Source organism: Gossypium arboreum, chromosome 7, assembly GCF_025698485.1.
Source record: "Gossypium arboreum isolate Shixiya-1 chromosome 7, ASM2569848v2, whole genome shotgun sequence".
NCBI classification, from domain to species: Eukaryota; Viridiplantae; Streptophyta; class Magnoliopsida; order Malvales; family Malvaceae; genus Gossypium; species Gossypium arboreum.
The window spans coordinates 79,814,472-79,834,163 of record NC_069076.1 but is presented as its reverse complement, the minus strand read 5'-3'; the positions used below and the strand labels follow the sequence as shown (position 1 = coordinate 79,834,163).

The 19,692-nt window shown below is 33.7% G+C and overlaps 1 long non-coding RNA gene across 1 annotated transcript; it reads right to left on the bottom strand.

Moving 5' to 3' along the window:
* Positions 1–858: 858 nt before the first annotated feature.
* On the bottom strand, positions 859–2,069 carry LOC128295289 (uncharacterized). The gene is made up of 2 exons (XR_008285640.1): positions 1,606–2,069; positions 859–1,369 (listed from the first exon to the last, which is right to left on the bottom strand). It is a non-coding gene; the product is annotated as an uncharacterized LOC128295289 (long non-coding RNA).
* Between the last annotated feature and the right edge of the window lie 17,623 nt (positions 2,070–19,692).

Below are 19,692 nucleotides of genomic sequence, written 5' to 3'. Positions count from 1 at the left end.
AAGGTTACATTTTTGAATACCTTATTTAAATCTTTTAAATTTGAGTCAATTGATTTAATTGAGTAAGTTGATGTTGTTGCCTTTTAAAGTTACATTGGATTGGAATATATGGGATTGCATTTTTGGTTTCATGTTCTTATACATGTAATTAGCAAAATTGGAAGTAAGTTCTTTTTGGTTTCATGTTAATTAGTAAATTTGGTTAAAAATATTTATTTATTTGAAAATTGATTATTTATATACTTTTTAAGTATTTATTTTATAATTTATTTTTGGGGTATCAACTCGATTAGTAAAATTATAATATGTATATATGTGGGATTTGAACCCATATCAATTGAAATAGTAATACCTTAAATTTATCATTCAACTACAATTTTATTTTGTTAATTTTATACATTTAAATTTAATATGCATAATTTATTACTTCCATCAATTGTATATTTATACTTACTATATATAAAGTGGCTGATTGAGTAACTCGGCGCCAATTCAATTGTTAAATTACTAAAATATTTACTTTAAAGGGTAATTAATATCATTATAGAGATATTTTATCTTTTCATACTTTTATATAATCTTCAAATAAAAAAATTTAAAAGCAAAATAGCACACAATACCAATAAATTTATATACAAAAATTTTGCCACTTGCCTCTCCACTAATAATCATTTGCTAATATATATTTTATATATATTTTAATATAAAATATTTCCGTCCATCCATGTGGTGGGTGTTATAAAATTTAGTATATATTAAAATATTTAAGTGATGTCAACATGTAGTGCACTATTAATATATAATTCATGCAACAAAATGTATTATATGTAAACCCTAGATATTCCTTAAATAAAACAGTTTCTTTTAAAGATAAATTCATTAATTCATTTCAAGAATGAGAATGTACAATTTGAAAAGAAAAAAAAAACACTTGTAGACAGTGAAGGACAAGCTCTATCAATACAATAAAGGTTTTAGCCTTAGCATCAAATGAACGTTATGGCACGTTGACAATTGGCTCTATCACAATTCAAGTACAGCATATTTAGAGTGGTTGCAAGCACTTAATACAATAATGAAATCAGCTTTAGATGGCCCAAAATGATGGGGTAAAATTGACAAAAGAACCAAGCATCCATCAAACTGGAGAGGATAGCGACAAAACCATCCCTAAAACCGCTTGTAAAAGAAAGATGACATGTGTAATGGGCCAAATCCGTCCAGGCCCAATTAAACCCAAAATGCCCCAAGCCCAAAAAATACCCTAGCCAAATACATTAAAAAATCAGAAAAAAGAAACAAAAAAAAAACCTAAGTTCAGCCGCCGTACCATCGCCATACCTTCTGCCTTCAACCACTCTCTGCCATCCTTGCAAAACAGACCAAAGAAGAGCAGATAAACACAACACGCAAACAGTAGCAGAAACATTTTTTTTAATATTTGTAATCGGCTTTAAAAGGCCGAATAATGAATGTAAAAGGGGGGCTCTTTTCAAAATTCAAAAAATGAAGAAATTAATCAAAAAGAGACCAAGAATTTCGAAAGGTTTTTTTATCCTTTTTATTTTTTATTTTTGATAAAATAAATAAATAAGCAAAACATACCTGTTGTCTTGTTTTCTCACCACGGTTAAAGGCCGTCGCCGGCGTTTTGATGCCACAAACCCGTTGGGTTCCCAACGAGGGTTTAAAAGAGGGAAAATAGGATCTGAAATAACCCTTTTTTCTTCCCTTTTATTTTTGATTTTTGGTTTTAAAAAAGGAGATAGAGATCAAATAAGGGCGGAAGAGACTTATCTTAGTAGTAACTCCTTCGAGTCCTTGCTTGCTTCGTCGTTATCGAAGCCTAGGCGAAGATTCGGAGGCTCAGGAGCACGACCCTTGGATTCGTGGTCGAACAGGGCTAGATTTGGCCTTCACTTGATGACCGTCGGCCGAATACAGAGGCAAAACAACAATTGAAGTCTTTCTTTTTTTTCGGCCGAATGAGAGGGGAGGCGGCTAAGTTTTGGTGTTGATTTCAAATGACTGAGCATTAGTTTAGGGTTTCTTTTAATTTTATTTTTATAAAGAGTAAAACGGCAACGTTTGAGGGGGACACTTAATTACGTTGGGTAAATTGCACACTCGGTCCCTCCCTGTTTTGTCGTCATCTGATTGAGTCTCATTTATGTTTCTTTTGTTTTTTTTTTAATTCTTTCCTAAAAGCTGTTTTGATTTGATCCATGTTTACATGGGCCGTTCAGAAACTTGGAATAATTGCGTTTTTAATACCCGCACATTCATGCCCATCGCACTTTGGTCCTTATTTTTATTTAATGGTTTATTTTATTTAGTTTGGGTCTGTTTTAATTAAGTTTTTTTATTTCAATAGGCATAATACTCTAGTTCTTTAACTTATTTAACATTTTTAATTATTTAAATATACATCCGGAATTATTTTGATGGTTGTGCCTTGCTTTAATTCATTTTTTACTGTTTAATGACATTTTCTATATCATATTGTTAAAATATTGTGTAACATTTAATTATTTTTTATATCATTGTATATATATAGTTTATATTAAAATTGGTTTTACCCATTTTCATGCTGATTCATGTATATGTTTTCTTCTGAATCTATATATATATATATATATATATATATATATATATATATATTTTCTTTTAAATCTATTTATGTATATATTATTTCTTCTTAAATCATCATACGTAGTATTTATTTGAGATTCTTATACGTATTTTGGTATCTTAAATTATTACATGTATACATATATTTATATATATATTTATTTTAAACATTTTTCTATGCATTATCTTACATCAAATTTCTCTTTTCACATTATTCTTTCTAAATTTTTTATATGTCATTTGAGTTAAACTCTATTTCAAATTCTTATATATTATTTAGTTACATTATTTTACATGAAAATTATTTTAAACTCTTTTATTATTCATTGTAAACTTTTATTATTGCTAATTTTAAGACTATATAGGTATTTATTTTAAACTTTTTTATATATTATTTTAGATATATATATATATATATATTTTATTATTTATTTTAAATTTCTCTTTTACACATTACTCATTTTAAGCTCTTTTGTAAGTTATTTTAAAGTGTCCTTGTTATTTTCTATCTATTTTATTTTTCATTTTTGTGCATTATTCATCTTGATTCATTTAACATATTGTTTATTTGAAGTTTGCTTTATATATATTATTTTATGCCAAAATATTATATATATTAATTATTGTTTTATATTCTTTACTTTAAATTGCTTTTTCATTTTAAAATCGTGTATGTATTATTTATTTAAAACTATTTTATTATTTTAAGTTGTTTATGTCCCTTTTAAAACTCATTTTATTTATTTTAAATATTTTATTTACTACTCATTATAAGTTATTTCCTAATATTATTACCTATTTTATACTTATATATACATATATATATATATACGTATCATTTGATCTAAAATTTTTGTAAATAAATGTATCATCTTTTCTCAAATTATTTTATATATTATCGATTTTAAAGATTCATTTTTACTTTATTTACTTTTAAAACTTAGTCATCATTATGTTGAATAGTTTTATATTCCATTCGTTTTAATTTGCCTCATACCATTTATTTTTTAGAGTGTTATATATGTTATTTATTTATTTATTTATTTATTTTTGCTCCTTGATCACTAATGTTAACATTTACACAATGCATGTTGAATGGTTATTATCACTGTGTTTGTCTTAATTCATTCACTTGCATCTTTATACTTGTCGTACATTTGTGATATTATTCTCGTATTATTATTTCATACTTTATACTCCCTTTTATTTTATTTCGTTTAAATTATATCGCACATCAACCTCAAATGTATTTGTCCAAGCACGGACTGTTTTAATCCAAACAAATAATACATGTCGTTTAAGTATCGTATTTGCTATGGTTTAAAAACAAAATCTTCTAAATAAGGCAATGATCGGTATTTGGGAATTCAAGGAAACGTGCCCTAACTTACTGGGTTTCGACTTTTCTCGTCCACCCTAAATAACCGAACATCCTCTAAAAAAGGGGCTAAAATATATGAATTTTAAATAAAGGTAAGCTTATTCTCAAAGTTCGAAATGTCGTGTCCTAACTTATTGGGCGTGACGTTTTATTATTTCGAGATGAGGGAGTCCTTAACATCCGTTTTAACTTATTCGATCATTTTTAAATTAGCATTAATTCAAAGAAGGATTGTGTTTTAAATTCTTTCAAGTTTTTAAATCTTCGACACTAAGACACTAATTAATCAACTAGGTACCAATTTTGGGCGTATCGAGGGTGCTAATCCTTCCTCGTGCGTAACCGACTCCCGAACCTGTTTTCTTGATTTATGTGGACCAAAATCGTTGTTTAAATAAATTAAACCATTTATTAAAAACAACCACTTTTACGAGGTGACTCGATCACACCTCATCAAAAAGGATTGGTGGCGACTCCTCTATTCGTTTTCATTTTCAAAATCTAAATCGATTCCCGTTTTTCCCTAAAAAAATGGTTTCGACAACATGCATAAGTAAGACTAAAAAACATGATACAATAGCAGACAAAAACTTCTCAAAGTAAAGACTTGTAACAATAATATATATATATATATATATATATATATAACTTAAGACAAAACGAGTCCAAACTGACTCTTGAAATCATTTATTATTCTAAAATACTCTATAAACAGAAATAGTTTCAGAAGTCGACGAAGAGCCACCCACTTTCCAAGAGAAATTGTTGATGACTGTTGGAGTTTCAACGACGACAGACACCATCATTTGTCCATCACAACTTGTAAAGACAACAAAAATACACACAAAATAGATCTGCAAACTGAAGAGAGAAGACACATGGAGTGAATAAAAAGAAAAAAAAAAGGAAAAAAGAGAGTTGGTGGGAGGAAGAAAAAGCCCGAAGGCTAACACCATCACTATGCAAAAAAAACATAGAAGCAAATGAGTTAGAGAAAAAAATGAAACTTTTTTAGAAGTAAATAGTTTTTTTTAAATCAAATATATAAATTAAAAAAATTATGTGTAAGAAATCTGATTAGTAGATGGTATGTTGTATAGAAAAATATACAATTATCTCTAATTTTATGTCAATAATAAAATATGTTTAGTAATTTTGTAGAAAATACGATGATCAAAGAAGAAGATAAATAAAATAAAAGAACCATGGTGTTTTCACCATTACATATCATTTTCAAACCTACTTAAAACAAACTTTTATTAGAATAGAGGTGATAAATTTCGACCACCAGCTAGTAAAACAAGCTTTAGCATGAAACTTCGTTTGTGTTTATAGTGATTTGGTTTTGAGAAACCACAAGTCGGTAATGATTTAAACTCAACATTTTGAGTTTGATAAAATTTAAGTATTAAGATAGTTTTGAGTCTGTAACAATTCAAGTTAGATTTGAGTCTGAGATATATTCCATGTAAAATTCAAATTTTTTAAATTTTAATTTAGTAGTTAGAACAAACATTAATAATTATTTTAGGGTAAAGTATAGAAATCGTCACTATATTATTGTCTGTGTTCTATTTTGGTCAACTAAATTTTTAATTTTTTCGATTTAATCATTAAACTATTCGAAATCAAATTTTTCGATCACTGAACATTAACAACCGTTTGAAATTTGATGGAAGTGCTGACGTGAGCTTTTTTAATTGGTCTCACAAAATTTTTTTTCTATAATGTTTACACTTTTTATAAATTTAATCCTAAATATAAAAAATTCAACAAATTTAGCTCTCAATGTTTACAAAATTTGTCACTTTAGTTTGAATTCTAAAAGTTTCAATAAATTTAGCACTTATGATTTACAAAATGAAAAGTTTCTAATAGAATTTTTTTATCTATTAATCACAAATTATTTAGTCATTGAATTATTCCACTAAAATACCATGACTGAACAACGATTATATACGATTACGAAAGTTACAAGTATTTAACTTTTATACAATGACTTTGTCATATGTGTGTTCTCCTCATAGGATAACCATGATCCATTTAGGTTAAATTTGTTCACCTAATTCGATTAATTTTATCTTACGGTCACTATTGTATCTTTTGCAATGAAAATGATTATTACTAAAATTAGTAATGATAAAATAAAATGACACCTAGTCAAGTTCCATTTTCATAATCCATACAATGCTAATGAGAGGATACCATTTTTTTTATTGAGTTATATGTAATGCCCTAAAATTCTAATATAATACATGGCAAAATTTCAAACTCGAATATCGAGAAAATTATGAAAAACTTTATGGAATGACTCGGATGAGAAATTTTACGAAAGATATTTGATATTGAAAATGAAAACATGTGAAAAGAATTGCAAAAGTGAAAATATGACAAAAATGATCAAATTAAAAATTTTAAAAAGTATAAGGACTAATGTGAAAATTTTCCTGAATATGAAAAATATCAATTACTATAGCTTGATGATAAGACTTGATTGGAGGAATATCTATCTCGAATCTGTTTGGTATAAATGAAATGATTCTTACAATTTGAGAGATTTATATTTTGGAAATGGCTTAGGTCCCTCGATGTGTATATGTAGCTCATCCTTGAGGTTTTGTAATTCACATTAGGGGGAGAAGTAAAATGTAAACTTTTTGTGTGTATATATAATTGGGTATGAATATTGAAGATCAGATTCTAAGTCAATAATACATGGAAATGTATCACTTATGTGAAGTTAATTTGTGAACTTTTGAGACCAGCGATTGAAAGGAATTTGATTCCTAATGTATGCAAGTTCAACAATTTCAATATAATAACTTGAAAGTCAGTGGTGTCAAAAAATGAGGTTTCAAAATCTCGTTTTCATAAACTAAGTCCTTAAATATTAAATTAAAATACTTACAAAGTTAGTATTAAAGAATATTAAAGTTTGATCCTTATTTTTGTCTATTAATTGCTTAATTAATATATAAGAACTAAATTATAAAGTCCAATCGCTATAGGTTTTAAATAGAAAATGGCTTGAAGACTTAAATTATAATTAACCCAAGGTCCAAAAAGCAATTAGACCATGTTTAATATAAAGTAGTGGGCGGTAGTGATTATAATTGATTAAATAAGCAAATTTTGATTAATAAAAGTAAAACATAATTAAATTAAATTAATTAAAGTATAATTAAATTATAAATAGGAAAATTTTAACTTGATGGAGAGATAAATGTATCTTTTCCATTAGGACAAAGAAAGGAAAAAAAAAAAAAAGAAACTCCATTTCACACCTTCAAACTTTTTATAATTGGTTAGTGCAATCAAGTCTTTTTCTTGTCATTTTTATGTTTTTGAGGTCATGAGGGTTGATTTAGCTAGCCCATGTGCCAATTTGTAGAATTTTTAATGTTTTGAAAAATGCCATTGTTGAGAATTGAAAGTTTGATAGATTTTAAGTTTAGATGTGGAAAAGGACTAAATTGTAAAGCTAATTGATAGCTTTTTTTGCATTAGGGAGCAAACTAAAAAAATGTAAAATTGAAAGGAGGAATAAAAATAGGAGGTCCCTAATGGATAATAGTGAAATCGAATTTTAATCAAAGGGTCTAACTCGAAAGTTATGCTTGTTTCGCATTTAGGGACTAAATTGAATAAATTGTAAAATATGTATGACTTTGTAATTGAATGTGATTTTTATGGAATTTGTGTTAGATCTGGTGTCCTGAGTGTATTGTATTCGTTTGTGAACTTGATTTTTTTTGAATAAATTGGTTAATAAAACAAATTCATTTTTTACAATTAATATACTTTGTATTATTGTTTTCAAATGGTTTCTACATGCAAAGCATAATAGAAACAAATGTTGCTCATTGGCTGTCTATTGTTTAAACTGATACTAAGCAGTATTACATGGTCAGATTGTAGTACGGAAAGACAACTTGTATTAATAGATGAATCTAAGCATGTCTTTAGTTTAATTGAAAATAAGCAAACCAATTAAAAGACTAATATATCATTTATAAAGTCCAATTGGGGAGATACCTTGTCTTGGGCATTAAAGCGGATGACTCCTAGAAGATAGAGACATAAATGTGATTTGCTGGACTAAAAGTACATCGAACAAGACTCAAGCAGAATAAATCTTGAATTCGTTTATAAATTTATTCACTTGTGACGTTCATAGTGTATCATACCAAAATCCTAAGTGAATGGTAGACTATCTATGCCTGACTCGTACGCTTTGATGTAAGTAAAAGCTTGAGTTCAAATAGATAAAGAACCGAAAGCTTGTTTGTTGGGTGTACGACTTCTACAGTATATAGTGTCATTTACAATAGTGGAATTCATAGCCCGAAACATAGGTAAATGATATCCTCTCATAGGCATTACATGGTTGATGGAAAGTAAACGTGGCCACGGATCATTCGTTTTTGTGATGGATGACTTGATACTATTTGATAGTGGTTGACTTTTTATGAAGAGAGATATAATGGTTACCATGAGATAAAATATGATCATATTGGGAGAAAAAATATTATCCCAAAGAGATTAATGATAAATTATGAGGGTAACACACTTATGACAAGATCATTGACGAGCACCAAGTAGATGCTTTTGTATAGGTATGTCGTTAGGGAGAGTTTAGTCACAACACTATAGTGGAATAACTTTGTAACTAAATGAGTTTATAATTAATAGTCTAAAAGTCAAAACTTAATTATAAATCATTTGAGCCCTAATTATATATGTTCAATTTGTCCCTCCGTTAGCTTGTCGAAACCAGAAATGAATTGCGTGTTTGAATAGAAATTAACAAAATGAATAGGAAAAGAGAAATGGGAAACATTTAGGAATGATTATGGGTTTTTCCAAAATGGAGAAATGGAACCATTTGGAAATGAATGTAGGTTTCCAAAATGGAAATGAAAATGATTCGTTTGCAATTCTATATGGATTACTTAGAAATGATCAGAAGAATTAGTTTATGTTTTTTAAGTTGTTTTGAAGCACGAAAATGAAAATAAACAATTCAGTCACTGTGAACATGTTGAGTTGTGAAATATTAAACATATTTTCTCGAAAGTTTACCAGGGTTAAAATCGTCAAAATTTTACTAGGGGTAAAATAGAGATGATAAAATTATTTAATATAAAATATCAAACTTTATCTTGGGAAATAGAAAAACTTAATCGGGTTGGACCGCATTACAGCGTATTGGGTCAAAAGGCCTATAAAGTACTCGTAATTGGACCCGATGTGAAAAAGGCCTAAAACTCCTCATATAACATGAAGAGGGTGACAACTCTACTAAGAATACTATAGTGTGTCATCCACCCCACTCCTACTTTAAATAGAAAGTTGTTTTTCTATTTGAAATAAATCACTATAACTCAACAAGGGTTCTACCTTCTTTTCTTATAAATAGATGGCACCAATAGGGAATGAAACATAACTTAGAGAGATTGTTACTTCGCTGAAAAATAAAGAGAATTTATTCTCAAATATTAAATATATATTTTCAGAATACCAATTCTACCTGTTTTTATTAAAGAAGAGAGAATTTTCATTTTCGCCCCAAAAAATAGAGAGAAAACCTTTTCTAATTTTTTGTTTCATTTCAATTGGTTCGAGCCCACACTTGAAACAGTTTGTGGTATAAGAATAGTAAAAAAGATCGTTTGGTTGAAAGTCATTAACAACGAATGTCCACTAAACCAAAAACACACGTATGAATTTAGTTAAAGTTATTGTTATAAATATCACAAACTAGGTTAATTTTCAAAATTTTTGTTTTCTACTATTGACCGCCTAAAAACGAGTTATCATTTATAGTAAAACTATAACACCAAAAAAATAAAAGACTAAAACAGTGATGTCCGCAAGTGAACGGGTCAAATTGTAATATAGTTTAGTATAACAAAATACTTTGGAAGTATTTCTGATGATTTTAATTCTATTTTAGAGGGTTCAGATAGAGTTGGTGGAGGACCAATTTCACGTGTTAGTTGTAAATGTTTAGCAATGACTTGTGCGATTTGGGATACAGTGGAACCAAATTCACATGGAGTAAGGGCACTTTATCGCAAAGGCTTGAAAGAGCAGTTGTAGTTCCAAATGGGACTCCTTTGCACCTAACTTATTGGTGCGCAATCTTCATCGTTTGAAATCTGACCATAGATCAATCTTGGTATCTCTAAGGCCTGATATTTCTAAAGGTTGCATGCCTTTTAGATGTTTAGCTAGCTAGATGTTGCATATAGAGTTTATGGGACTTATTAAAAAAAATTAGAGGAATGATGAGGAGATCATGAAAAATTTGGAAAGGTTCTAGATTGCAGTTCAAGATTGGAACAAACGTGTCTATGTGAATTTATTTGTAAGGAAACAAAGTTTAATCGCTGAATTGATTCGGGTGTAGAAGATTCTTGACTTAAGATCATCGTCCAAACTTCGGGATTGAGAATTGGAAATTCGCCAGAATATTAAGGAAGTTCTAAAACATAATAAGCTCCTATAGTTCCAGAAATCCAGAGTGAAAATGGATTAATTGTGGCGATTGGAATACTAGTTATTTCTATAATCACACGTTGGTAAGGTGCAAGCATAACAGAATTGAGGGGCTTATATTAGGGAATAATTGGTGTTTTGATGGGGAGGAGTTGAAAAATCATCGATGGGTTTTTTCAAGGAACTATATTTTATTGATTACTTAGTTCATGGGGTGCTCTCTTTTCATGATGCATTTCCTACAATTTCTTCGACAGGTAGAGATGGTTTACTTCTAACTGCATCAAATACAGAGATATGTAGTACAGTTTTTTGCATGGCTCCCTGGAAGGCCCCTAGTATCGATGGTTTCCATGCTAAGTTTTATCAGTCAAATTGGGATATTATAGGTCAATCAATCTGTCATATTGTGTGACAAATATTTGGAGGGAGGCTATTAGATCCCACGATGAACAGAACCTTGATAGTGTTATTACCTAAGATTTAATGTCAATAGAGGATTAAAAATATTCAAACCTATCAACTTATGTAACATAGCATATAGATTGTTACAAAACTGCTGGTTAATAGATTGAGGCCTTTGATGGTAAAGCTTATGTGGTAGAATCAACCAAGTTTTGTCCTGGGAAGAAGCATATTGGATAATCTTATTGTGGCTCAAGAGGTTATCCATTCCATGAGAGAGTTTAAAGGTAGCAAATTTTGAATGTCTTTTAAGATATATTTGGAAAAGGCGTATGACAAAATTAAATGGGATTTCTTGGAGGATACCCTCTCTAAACTAGGTCTACCATCATTATGGATCACTGTAATTATGAATTGTGTGTCTTTAACCTCATTTCAAATTCTATGGAATGGTACTATTGCAGATGTTTTTATATCGATGTATGGAACAAGGTAAGGTGACCCTCTATCACCTTATCTTTTTATGTTATATATGGAGAGACTAGGACATCTTACTGACGAAGCAGTCAAACATGGAAGATGGTCCCCATTATTTCTTTCAAGAAGGGGTTGTAACACCCCAAACCCGGCCTAGTCGTTATGGCCGAATCTGATAGTGTCACATGTTAATATGTTTGAAAACCATAACCTGTGTTGGAAAACTGAACTTTGCTTAAAGCATTTTCCGTTTAGAATCTTTTCATTATTACTTATTAATTCTATTACAGTGTTAATTAATTATTCGAAAGCTTTCAAAACGTTTATTCTATGCAGAAACTTTTAAAACAGTTTGCGTATTTGTGAGTATTTTGTTAAAATGTTTAGTTTTTTTAAAAACTCGAGTTTTCCTAAAACTAGTAGTTATAAGCCATAACTAATAAAAAAAATCTCAAATTTAAGAAAAATCCATGAGGCCATATTTACAATAAAATTCCCAAACAAAATTTAAAATCATAATTAAATACGAAACAGAGTCAAACAAGGTGGTGTGGCCACCGCTGAGCCTCTGCCGCACTGATCTGTCCAAGACTAGGGATTACCTGTACAGAATAATTAGAATGGTGTGTTTACAAAAACTCAGTGTGTAATCCCCAAATAGAACAAGCAGACAAGATGCATTTACAGTCTGGGCTTAAGCCCTTTCAGTACCAGATTCAATTTCAGTTAGAGCCTTAGCCCATTTCAGTACAGAAGCAGTCATGCATTAGACTTTGGCCCATTACAGTATCAGTAAATCAGTATAGTAACAAATATACAGTCACGAAATCCTACCTAGCCAACCTCTATACACCATCTCTGTCCAACCCTACACTCCATGTGGGGATATAATCAGCTCACCCATCCCTACACTTCAAAAAGTACCGAATGCGGCGCTAAATAGTGGTTTGCAGCTGAGTTGCCAGTAAATTAGGCCTGAGGCATTTCAGTACACTTCCTTCGAACAAAACCAACCCCCAACCTAATGTAATGCAATATACGGTAATGACATGCTATATCATGGTAATAGTGCATACAATATCAATTCATTAAATATCATCATGCTTGATAATATGTAAATATATATAACAGTCCTACAGCCATTTTAGTCAATTAGTGGTCTAGGTAAGCTTACCGACCCTACAGTAGGTTTACAGTTTTCTCGGGCAACTCGTGCAACCTTAGCAATAAAATCGTAGAGATGGGCTCACACGCCCATGTTGTCGGCCCATGTGGACCCACACTTCCTTGTGGCCCACACGGCCTATAATGGCCTTGGCCTTGTGGATCACACGGCCTGACCCAAAAATCCTACACGCCGGTGTGGTTCACCCGTGTACCTCACACGACCCAATTCGGTCTGGCCCGTATATCGCACACGGTCTGCCTCGTCGATCACATGCCCATGTTCCATTACACGGCCTACCATACGGGCGACCACATGCCCGTGTGTCATCGACAACCCTATTTTTCGACTTCTTGCCGATTAACATTTTCAATGTTGTGGTTACACACCTGATACGATTTCGGTACGCAATCACTCCCGAGATAACCAGCACCTAAAAATGACAATCCAAAGTCTAAAATCAGCCACAATTCAAAATTAAACCAATACCATTAAACCGAAAACAATCAATCTCCAAATTTGTTGCTTACCCCTAATGCTCCGAAAGATCTTAAATACGGTCCCACGAGAAACCACGTTCCTTACGATTTGCTGCTGCCAAATCAAGGATTCGACACTAACGAAGAGTTAGGAACTTCACAAACTAATAAAAGAAAAACTTCTCGGACAAAAATGACGCATAGCCTCTTACCTATCAACTTACCAACCGAACGTAGCCAATGTTGAACAAAAAGAAGACAAATTGGAGAGAAAATAAAAATCGATGAAACAGAGAGAATGTGGAAGGGTCAAGAATTCGACAACAGGGAAATGGAGAAACAACTCGCCACCAGAGAAAAGAACAAATTTAGGCAGCAAGGGGAATTTTGGATGAGAAAAAATGGCAGTAAAACTTGAGAACTAGAGTAAAAAGTCGAATTTGCAAGTAGAGAAGTAAAAGGAAGGAAACAAAATCAGCAGAGGTTTTGGCAGAAAGGGAAACTGTCAGAAAATTTGAAAGAGTGAGGGAGGAGAGCCGAACTTGCAACCACCCAATTTCGGATATTTTCAAACTTCTTACTCTTAATTTTTCTCCCCATATCCCTAGTTTTACTCCCCAAAACCGTCCACCATTTCCTCTCAACTACTGAATTTAAATTCCACTCAAACACTTTAGTATTTAGGCTAAACCAAAACATTCACATGGCGCAGACAGCAAAATAAATCCGTTGTTTGTGGAAAGACTCGAACTCCAGACTTCCAGCGTATTTACTCTCCACTAAACCACCAAGCCAGAAGACTCATTCTGACATATTTTACCAACATTTAATTATAGGCCTACTGACTAGAGATAGAGTTTTGTTCAGAAAAATAAAAATTTTTTTCCCAAGACAAGGCTTGAACTTAAGACCTCACACACACACCCAGAACACTTAACCACTAAAGTCGATACACATTTGTGTCATAAATACACGAAAACAAATATACAAACTTTGGGACGTTACAACTCTACCCCAAAAAAAAATTTTGCCTCAAAATTTTACCTGATCAGAACAGATGTGGATACTGTTGACGCATCGTATCCTCAGGCTCTCACATAGCTTCCTCCATGCTATGATCACGTCATAAGACTATAGCCAATGGAATAGACTTCCTCCTCAAAATTTTTACGTCACGATCCAATATCTAAACCGACCCCTCCTCAAAGGTCAGATCTGGCCTAACCTCGATCTCCTCAATAGGAACAATATGCGTGGGATCAGAGCGGTAGCTCCTCAACATCGATACTTGGAAAACATCGTGAATCTGGTACAGCTTTGGAGGTAGCTCTAACTGGTATGCAACCGTTGCACTCGTTTCAGTATACAATAGGGTCCAATAAACCTAGGGTTCAACTTGCTCTTACGGCCAAATCTCATTACCTTCTTCTATGGCGAGGCCTTAGGAAAAACGAAGTCTCCTACAGAAAACTCGATCTCACGATGCTTCAGGTCTGCATAAGACTTCTATCTATCAGATGCCGCTTTCAATCAATTTCAAATCAAGGTAGAAGTATCTTCAGTATTAGAAACTAATTTAGGCCCAGAACAAGTCGCTTGCCCAACTCGATCCAACATGAAAGTGTGTGACACCAACGACCATATAATGCCTCGTAAAGGTGCCATCTAAATGCTATACTGATAGCTATTGTTATAAGTAAAATCTTCTAGTGGCAGGTAATCCTCCCAACTGCCTCGGAAGTCAATGACACAGCTTCTCAACATATCCTCTAGCATCTGAGTCACCCTTTCAGATTAACCATATGTTTGAGGATAGAATGCAGTATTGAAGTTCAACCTTGTACCCAGAGCTTTATATAGCTTTTTCCAGAACCGAGATGTGAAGTGAGGGTCCAAATTAGATACGATCGATACCGGTACCCTATGCAGTCTCACTATCTCAGACACATACAGTTTAGCTAGCTTCTGCAGTGAGTTGTCAGTATGAACAGGTATGAAATGGGTAGACTTGGTCAATCGATAATCCATACAGAATCCTTCTTAGTGGGTGTGAGGAGTAACCCACTAACAAAGTCCATAGTCACCCTCTCCTACTTCCAAAGTGGAATCTTAAATGGTTGCAACAAACTCGAAGGTAACTAATGCTCAGTCTTAACTTGTTGGCAAGTCAGACATTTACCCACAAAATCGGTAACCTCTCGTTTAAGTCCTAGCCACCAGTATAACTCACGAAGGTCTCGGTACATCTTATTTTCGTCAGGATGCATAGCATAGGGTTACTATGCGCCTCTCTTAGTATCAACAGCCTTAATTTAGTGTCGTTTGATACACAGATTCTTTCACAGAAATAGAGTACCCCTTCGCTATTTAGTCCAAAGTCCTCAGTATGCCTACTTTCAACCTGTTGGAAACGAAGACCCAAAGATTCGTCCTTCAACTGCTTACCCTTAATCTGCTCAATCCATGTAAGCTTAACCTAAAGCTCAGCTAGCAAACTTCCATCATCAAATAAACTGTGGTGAGTAAACATCGCCCTTAAATTAGTCACAGCCCTACGGTTTAGTGCATCTGCCATCACATTGGCCTTACCAGGATGGTATTCAATTGTAAAGCTGTAGTCCTTAAGTAGCTTAATCCATCTATGCTGCCTAAGATTTAGCTCATTCTGAGTGAGGAGATATTGACGCTCTTGTGATCCGTGTAGATGATACACTTTTCACCATATAGGTAATGCCTCTAGATTTTCAATGCAAACACCATTGTAGTCAACCCTAGGTCATGCATCAGATAATTTTCCTCATGAGTCTTAAGCTGACGAGTCGCATACGCTACCACCTTACCCTTTTACATCAACACACATCCCAAATCGACATGTGATGCATCGCTATAGACAGTAAACTCTTTTCTAGACTCTGGCTGTATCAAAACGGGGGCCTTAGTCAGTATAGTTTTGAGCTTCTCAAAGCTCTCTTGCTACGCATCAGTCCAGTTAAATGGCACACCCTTACGTAGTAGCTTAGTTAAGGGTACTACAATCAGTGAAAAACCCTCTACAAATCGTTGATAATACCTTGCAAGTCTTAGAAAAATACGAATCTCAGATACAGTCTTAGGCTATTTCCAATCTAATACCGCCTCAATCTTTTGAAGATCAGCCCTAATCTCCTCAGCAGAAATCACATAACCCAGAAATGTTACTTTCCTTAACCATAACTCACATTTACTAGACTTAGCTTATAGTTGTTTCTCTCGCAAAATCTGCAGAACAACTCTGAGGTGTTCATCGTGCCCATCCTCAGTCCTCGAATACACCAGTATGTCGCCAATAAATACCACTACGAAACGATCCAGATAGGGCTTGAACACTCTGTTCATCAGATCTATGAAAGCCACTGGTGCATTCGTCTGTCCAAATAGCCTCACAAGGAACTTGTAATGACCGTATTGGGTCCTAAATGTTGTATTGTGTACATCAGTCTCCTTAACCCTCAATTGATTATATCCTGATCGGAGGTCAATCTTGAAGAAAATTGAAGCCCCTCAGAACTGGTCAAATAGATCATTTATCCTCGGTAAGGGATTCTTATTCATGATTGTCAACTTGTTCAATTGTCAATGTCAATACACATACGCATAGATCCATCCTTCTTTTTCACGAATAAAACTAATGCTCCTCACGGAGACACACTAGGACGGATGAACCCACGATTCAGTAACTCTTAAATCTGAGCCTTAAGCTCTACAAGCTCTTTCTTTGTCATTCTATAGGGAGCGATGGACACCAGAGCTATATTAGAAATGAGCTCAATCTCGAACTCTACTTTACGATTTGGAGGTAACTAAGTAGCTCTTCAGGAAAAACATCCAGAAAATGTTTAATCGCCCTGATATCCTTAACTGAAGAATCCTTAAAATCTGAAACACTGATGTAGGCCAGATACGCCTCACATCCCTTACGAACCAACTTTTTTACCATCAATGTAGAAATCACATTCGATAAGTAGTTCTGACGTTTCCCAATTACAAGTACCTTACTATCCTCCTCAGTTCTCAGTACAGCCTTTTTTGTGGCACAATCTAAGCTCACTCGGTGTTTAACCAACCAGTCCATATCCAGTATCAGATCAAACTCTCTAAAAGGAAGTTTCATTAGATCAGTAAAAAAAAAGCCCCTGGAACCTCTAAAGGAATGTCTCTAAACAACTTATTTACTCTTACTGATTGCCCCAGTGGACTTAGTACAGTCACCTTACTCGCAGTGCACTCAACCAAGATACCCAAGTTCTTGGACACAGTACAGGCTATATAGGAGTGATTGGATCCTATATATATCAGTTCAGTATAAGGTACATTATAAATAAAGAACGTACCTGTGATAACGTCCGGAGTATCTCCATCCTCTCGGTGACATGAAGCATAAACTAAAGCCAACTGTCTCACTTTAATATGACTAGCACCTCTCTTCGGTGCTCTCTGACCACGGCCCAACCCATTACCACATCTGGTCTGACCACAGCCTCTCAGTGGTGGTGTAACACCAGTACCCGGAGCTTGCATCTGATCGGACCTCCGGATACTCTTTAATACTGTACTCTAATGAACTGCACCTCAAACAAGGCCCAGTTCTTTTCCAACACTTGCCCTAATGGCATCTATCGCAGTCAGTACACGGTGGCTGTCCAGTAATAGCGATAGGAACCCCAACTCTGATCGACCTATCAACTCTGACGTTTTTCTTAGGCCTCTAAATGAAACTCGAGGGCTCTAAATCCCTCTTGCTCCTACCTCTCTTTAGGTTCTGGCGCTCTGCGCGCTTTACTTCCTCGGCGATATTCACCTTATCAACTAGTGCAGCAAAGTCTCGCTCCCTCTATGGAGCTATCAAAACCCTCAAATTATCCTCGAGGGCATCTTCGAATTGAACACATCGCTCATACTTAGTCGCCACCATACCTCGCGCATAGTGGCTCAATCTCAAAAATTCGGCCTTATACTCGGTCACCGATTTATCTCCCTGAGTTAGATTTAGAAACTCTCTCATATGTACATCCACTTAACTAGCCCCCATATATTTCCCCTAGAAGGTGGTCCTGAAGAACTCTCAGGTCAGTCGATCGGGCTGAGAGCCCTCCATAACAGTGAGCCACCACTGATATGGCTCATCACATAGCAGCGATACAACGTAGCAGCGATACAACACCCTTTAATTTCTATTCGGTAGTACAGTCTAGATTGTCCATAATCGTCTCTATGGCCTCTATCCAGTACTCAGCCACATTAGGGGTAACTCCAGTAATACCCCCGAAAAGCTCAGCTCGTTAGACCAAAGTAATTCTGTAACCGACCCGCGGCACTCATCTCCAGTATTGGGCCCAACAACCCTCTCTAAAACTCTCAATATGGCCTAGAACAGTGCGTTGTCCCCAGCCTTGATCATGAGATCTAGTCTCAGTCACAAGTGAAGCCGATGTCTCACTAGTATCCAAATTAGGTAGATTGTCAGATGACGAAGACCCAGCTCGAGCACCTCTACGACCTCTACCATGGCCTCTTATACCCCGTCCGCGAGTACCTCTAGTGCTCATTGTCTAATTGTGTTTTATCTATATTAACAGTTTTATGCATTAGGTTACAATTCCAGTGTTTATTAACAAATATTTTATGAATTCAATATCAGAAGTGTGAAGTTTGTTTCATCCATCACAGTGTCAATTAATGTCTATCAGTTTTACTACAGTCTTAGTATACACTATTTAAGTGTTTTCAATACAGTTTATCTATAGTAGTCTCAGTATATACTACTTATAGCAGTTTCAGGATATACTATCAAAAATAGTTTAAGTTTCAATTTAAACAATTCATAGTTTCAGAAAACTTACTGGATCGGCGCCGAAGACTCGGTGTACTACACTTTCAGTAAAAATATTTAGAAATCAGTTCTCAGAAATCACGTCTTAAAAACCCACATCTATAGTCAAGTTCTGAAACTTGACTCTGATACCACTAAATGTAACACTTCAAACCCATCCTGGTCATTATGGCTGAATCCAAAAGTGACACATATTAATGTGTTTGAAAACCGTAACTTGTGTTGGAAAACCAAACTTTGCTTAAAGCATTTTCCGTTTAGAATCTTTTCATTATTACTTATTAATTCTATTATCGTGTTAATTCATCATTAGAAAGCTTTCAAAACGTTTATTCTATGCAAAAGCTTTTAAAATAGTTTGCATATTAGTAAGTATTTTGTTAAAACGTTTGGTTCTTTTGAAAACTCGAGTTTTCTTAAAACTAGTAGTTATAAGCCATAACTAATAAAAAAATCCCAAATTTAGGAAAAATCCATAGAGGCCATATTTACTATAAAATTCCTAAACAAAATTTAAAATCATAATTAAGTACAAAATAGAGTCAAACAAGGTGGTGTGGCCACCGCTGAGTCCTCCGTCACACCGATCTGCCCAAGCCTAGGGATTATCTGTACAAAATAATCAGAATGGTGAGTTTACAAAAATTCAGTGTGTAATCCCCAAATAGAACAAGTAGACAAGATGCAGTTATAGTCTAGGCTTAAGCCCTCTCGATGCAGATTGATTTGATTAGGGCCTTAGCCCATTTCGATCTAAGCAGGTCATGTATTAGGCCTTGGCCCA